The sequence below is a fragment of the Aotus nancymaae genome, unplaced genomic scaffold (assembly GCF_030222135.1).
Source record: "Aotus nancymaae isolate 86718 unplaced genomic scaffold, 86718_ANA_hifiasm-v0.15.2.pri h1tg000062l, whole genome shotgun sequence".
Classification (NCBI taxonomy): domain Eukaryota; kingdom Metazoa; phylum Chordata; class Mammalia; order Primates; family Aotidae; genus Aotus; species Aotus nancymaae.
The window spans coordinates 18,255,244-18,261,560 of NW_026988476.1; positions in this window are offsets into that span (position 1 = coordinate 18,255,244).

A 6,317-nucleotide genomic window follows, 5' to 3' on the forward strand; every position below is an offset into this window, starting at 1 on the left:
GATAATTGGCCAAAACATATCTCAAATTTGACATATTAACACAAACTGCTAATATTCAGCCCAAATACATAGTAATACCTATGTGGTAGGTCTTACTACCATCATGCCTAGTTTATACGTTAACAACTAAAACAGAGGGTTTAAGTAGATTTCCTATGGTCCTATGACTAGTAAGTGGTCAAACCAAGTAGTTTACCTGCAAAATATGAACTCTTAATGCTTGCTATACATAGTTCTACAAAAAGATAAATCAATTTGGTCAACTCAATGAACTCTAATGTAACAACTGCTACACATATTTTGTACAGTGTGATTGGATACTTAAAGCCATATGAGCCCGGTGGGAAGAATCCGGGAATGAAGTTTAAACCAGATTAATAATCTGAACATTTTAAAATATAAAATATTCAATGCAGTATGCTAGTTATTGAACACAATACAATCTCTGACCTCAATTTAAGTTGACTAGTTGGATCATACAAAGCCATCACTATACTAGCTTTTTTTTTTTTATTGCATTTTAGGTTATACTAGCTTTTTTAGGAACAAAGATAAATAATTGGAAATTCAGTTCACAGTTAGAAATTGTGAACTATAGAAAATGTGAAAAAAGCTGGAGCAATTCAATAGAAAGAAAAGTGGACTAATATCTGAAGTTGTAACTTACCAAAAATTTTGGAGACTGGTTGAAGATTCATGGTGCAAATTCTTGGCACCACCAGGAAGTTTGACTGGAGTAGGAAGGATACATTGTATTGTTTGACACGTTAGTAAGTGGCATAGAGGTTGATGGAAGGCAGGCCAGTCACAATTGTGTGGACAGCTGGTTCGGGAGTTAGCAAACATCATCAGGCTGGAGTCTGGGAAGATGGTTTATATCAGGCCACAAAGACCAGAGATCATATTTCAAGGCAGCCAAAGATGGAATCAAGACTAGCTAAGAATTAAGCAGTTAAATACCTAAAAGAAAAGATACTCTAAATTAATCAAAAACATTTATTCTATGAGAAGTAGTTATTTTCTTTTTTTGAGAAACTGTTTATTAAGTGGCTACTAAGTGGCCATGTGGTTTTCTAGGACTAAAAGATTATATAAGAGAAATATGAAAATTAATAAGAAATAGCCTTTGCATTACAGATTTTAGAGTCAGTCGATATTCACAGAATTTGAAATACCTAATAAAAATGAAAAAAAAGTATTAGAATTATGAAAAAAAAAGTACAAAATTAAAAGGAGAGCAACTAATTGGAAAAATCAGGACAAAAAGCACTATCTCGGAGGATTAATGGGCATCTAATAATAGTTATCCTGGAAAAGGTCGTTCCAGGAAAAAGAATGAATAAGAACAACAATGATAACAAAAAGTAGGGCATATTTAGCAAAACTTGAGATATTTGTGTCAGGTTTTAAGTATGTAAAACAACATTTATTTTAGAAGTTTATTTCTCTACAGATTTCATTTAGAATTCAATCTGTCTTCAAATTCACTTCAATCTTAGAATTCATAACTTAGAGCAGGAATATTTATGATGAAAACCTGATGGTCCTAAGAAAGCATATTACCAGCCAAGAAGGATGAATTTGAGTGTCTCAGGGAAGCGTCTTTGTACCAATACTAACTTTAAGAAGCATAACTAGAAGAGAATAAAGCTTTGGCAGTGAAAGTACAAACCTAGATATAACATACCTATTGCCACAGAATGAATCAGTGAAGCTTTCACATTTGACGTGCTCATTTGATATTGTCAGGTATTAAATCAATAAATTTTCTAAGAGGCAGCAGATGCTTTGAATTTCCTACGTATGTTCCATCTTCAGTGCCTTCGACTTCAGTGTCTTCAGCCCTGTCATAGTTTACTATATTCATTTATCAGACACCACCAATTCTTTTTGATGCTATGGGTGAGACCTTGGCTACCTTAGGATGCCAATGTCTGCAATGAGAGAGTTCCTTAAGAATCCTTAAAACCATACTATTTCACAACCAAAAGCAGTCATTTAGAATTGTTTGATGGGTAGCCTTTTGAATAAATCTATTACAAAAGTAATGAAAAGAAACTTCTGATTTGAAAACCACAGGAAGAGAGGAATTGCGCTTCCTCATTCTTTTCAAGTGTTCTTTCTTATTTATACCTGTGCATGACTTTAAAATACTTAGTAATTTAAGTCTCTGTAAAAAGAAATACCATCTATTTAGTATAATTTATTGACTAATTTACATATGTTTACTCATGCCGTTTGAAATTATTTCTAAACCAGAATTTTTATCAGAGTAATTCTAGATTTCACAAAACTAATCTCAATATTTGCCAAGAGATAAATAAAAATGCACTTTATTTGTTATCTCTCCTATAAATGTTAATTTTGAGCTTGTACAAATGAATAATGGCATCCCTCAGATAAGAGAGGAAATACATTTCTATCTCTGCAGTAATCATCTTACTGCTAAAATGAACAATTGATTTTGTTTCAAAACAAAATTAATAGGAATTAAGAAAATGTACCTGCATATATGTCCCCTAACTAATAAGTCTTCCTTCTCTTTCACATGAGGGATATTTTTTTTCTTGATAAACTTAGATGGACTTACAAATAAGTTTCACTGTTTTATTAATTGTGTGCTTTTGTATATCCAGTTGTAGGCAACCTGTAACATTCTTTTATATAGCTTATTTGTAAAGTGTTAGCTTAATGTACTTTCAGAATCTTATCTTTGTTTTCATGGTTTTTGTCTATTTTTTAAGGTCTTTTCCTATTTCCCATTGCCCACAATGCCAAGTCACTTTGTAATGCAATTTCTGAACTTTGACTCAAGCTTCTTAATCTCAGTGCTATCCATAACCTAGCCCATTCTTTTTTTTTTTTTTTTTTTTTTTTTTGAGACGGAGTCTCGCTCTTGTTACCCAGGCTGGAGTGCAATGGTGCGATCTCGGCTCACCGCAACCTCCGCCTCCTGGGTTCAGGCAATTCTCCTGCCTCAGCCTCCTGAGTAGCTGGGATTGCAGGCATGCGCCACCGTGCCCAGCTAATTTTTTTGTATTAATAGAGACGGGGTTTCACAATGTTGACCAGGATGGTCTCGATCTCTCGACCTCGTGATCCACCCGCCTCGGCCTCCCAAAGTGCTGGGATTACAGGCTTGAGCCACCGCGCCCGGCCCCCATTCTTTTCGTCACTCACTTTCTCTAAGATTCATTGAAACTATTTTTAATCCAGGATATTTCTAGTCATCTTTGCATTGCTGGTGGATTTTTTTTATCCAAAGTAAAACATTTTTACTGAAATGTTTGCTATGTAAATGGTATAATTTACAGTCAGTATAAAAATTGCCTTTTGTTTTCTTCTCTGCCTTCTACTCTTCTCATAAAACTCAACCTATTTCCAATTTCAACACTTTTATACACATTCTGTCGAACAGCTGTAGAAAAGTGCACATGCCTCATATTCTTTTTCAATCTCACTCATAATTTTACAGAAATAACCAAGTTAAAATTTCAAAAGAAAATGTCACTCAGGGATCACAAGAAAGCCATCTCTATCATTTTATTAAATATATGATGACATTCTGATGCTTTGAAATTGTAAAATATGTGCAATTTTACTGGAAAGTCTGCCCTGTTATGTTTAATACATATTTTAACAGAAATGTATGTGTATATGATTGTCCAAAGAAATGTTAATTTATATTCCCATTCCATAGAAAGTGACTTTTACTTGATGGAAAAAGCCAATGTTAAGACCTAAAAAAAATGAACAACCTCATGCAGAGAATCATACACATCCCTTAAAACACATGAATGAGGGCCGGGCGTGGTGGCTCACGCCTGTAATCCCAGCTCTTTGGGGGACCGAGGCGGGTGGATCACGAGGTCAAGAGATCGAGACCATCCTGGTCAACATGGTGAAACCCCGTCTCTATTAAAAATACAAAAAATTAGCTGGGCATGGTGGCGCGTGCCTGTAATCCCAGCTACTCAGGAGGCTGAGGCAGGAGAATTGCCTGAACCCAGGAGGCGGAGGTTGCAGTGAGCCGAGATCGCACCATTGCACTCCAGCCTGGGTAACAAGAGAGAAACTCCGTCACAAAAAAAAACACATGAATGGGGAAATACAGATCAACATGAAGAATATGATATAATTTTGGGTAAATAAAAACCCTATATTTATGTACATATTTAAAAAATATAATATATTTTAAATTTTAAGCTTTTACTTTTGTATAAACTTAGGATAAACAATGGGGATCCATCATATTTACCTTAGGGTAAATAAAATATAGGCCCATCTGTGTCATTTAAGTTTGTTGCATAAACGTATGTTTCTATTGAAATTTTAAAGTAATAATAACATAAATAGTAGAAAGATATTTTTCCTGTTTATGCATTTCACATTAACTGTATTAGTCATGATAGTCTCGGTTATGCTGTAGTAACAGAGTCCTAAAATCTCAGTGGCCTTCAAAACCAAAAATATGTGTATTTCCCATGCTATTTTTCTGCTATAAATTGTCCAGGATGATAGAATAGGCTGGGGTGGGAGAATATACAGTTTTCTAAGCAGAAGGAAAGAGAATAATAGCAAACCACCTTTTGGTTCTTAAAACTTCTGATTAGATGTGACACACATCTTATTTCATTGACTAAAACATGTTATTTTCCCATACCTGAGTGAAACAGAGCAGAGATGAGTAATAGTTCTCTAAGGTAGGGTACTACAGACATGGATATTGAATTGGGACCTTTTCAATTCTCTACTACCTCTTGAACCTCTCAAATTCAGTCACTGCCCTTTGAAGGCAGAAAACAAGTACACTACAGTTTAGCTGTCCCCCACCCTGAATTCAATACTTGGTTTCTAGTAAGTAAAAAACAAGTCTCAGTGATTGATGTATTAGTGGGTTCACAGTTTAATTTAGACTTATTGTGTGTATTTATTTCCACAATATGTACTATATTTGCAAACTATGTGTTTACCAGAGATGCATATAAAATTTTGGTTTAACTATAATTCATTTAACAAATTAAAAAAAAAGTGACTGCTTTAACTTTATTGATACTTTGAAATTGTTTAAAAGGTGGTTATTTAGTCCTCAATTATGACCATTGATATACAACAAAAAGTATTAAGATATGAGTTAAACTGAAATCAGAATGTAGTGGGGCATATTTATCACTCTTAATCATGTTTTTGATATACTGTAGTGTGGATAAAGAGAATAATTATATGCTTACCATGGGTAAAGCCTATCTCAGTTATGGATAATTTGTAATATTGTTTCCTAACTTACCATTTCCCCCTCTTGGATAGTTTTTATTCCTTTCATTGTATCACACAAGGTTGTAGTTTTTAAAGTGTGATGATCCAAAGTTTCAAAAGGCAATTTTATAAACCATTCTAATACTTACCAAGTACTGAAGCATGAAAATGCCTGAATTTTTCTATAGCTATTTAATATTGAAGAACACTGCAGGCACAGTACAAAAACTAAGAAACAGAAATATAACTTTGTAACCTAGAAATTTTTATATACTATTGATAAGTTCAGCTAGTGTGTGCAAATGGAGATGTCTGTGTGTTTATGCCTTAATAGTTTTTTTCCTAGGATTTGTACACGAAAAGCTTTCATTGAAATCAGGGTTAGAATGAGTGATTTCTTATATTTTTTCCTGCAAAATTAAGTGATTGACTGATTTCTTATATTTTTCTCCTGCAAAACTAAGTGATTGACATAGCCAAAGAAATTGCTAGACACCTAGGAATACACAAACATGGAGGAATACCATCACGTACTACCAACTGTCAAGTGGTAGCATGTGATACAGTGACACAGTCAAACAGGGAAAAAATGCATACGAAAGTTTACAAAGCATATTGCTGAATAAAACACACTTTATCAGCACTTTTCTGGAAGGTGATAATAAGAATGAAAATTAATAAGGGAAAAGTGATATACTGTTCTATAGGTATTGTCAAATGATGGCAAACGGAGCACTGGTGGCCCCATAGCCAAGTTTATCTCTCACTGTATGAAAGTACGCATTTAACTGAAAAATGCACAGAAAATGCATGCTACAGGTAAACTAACTGAAATGCCCAGGAAACATATGCTGCAGGTAAATATTGAAGATATATTAACCCATTTATACCTGAGGTTGCAATTTTTTGGATTTTTGCAAGCAGACCTTGGTGATGACCTTGAGCAGTAGGATATAAATGACCTCCACATGCTTAGCATTCCAATAATGGAACACTAGGCATAAATATTGAGAGGGTTAAATGAAGTAATTGCTCTCATTTCTGTTCAAGTGTTTATTGAG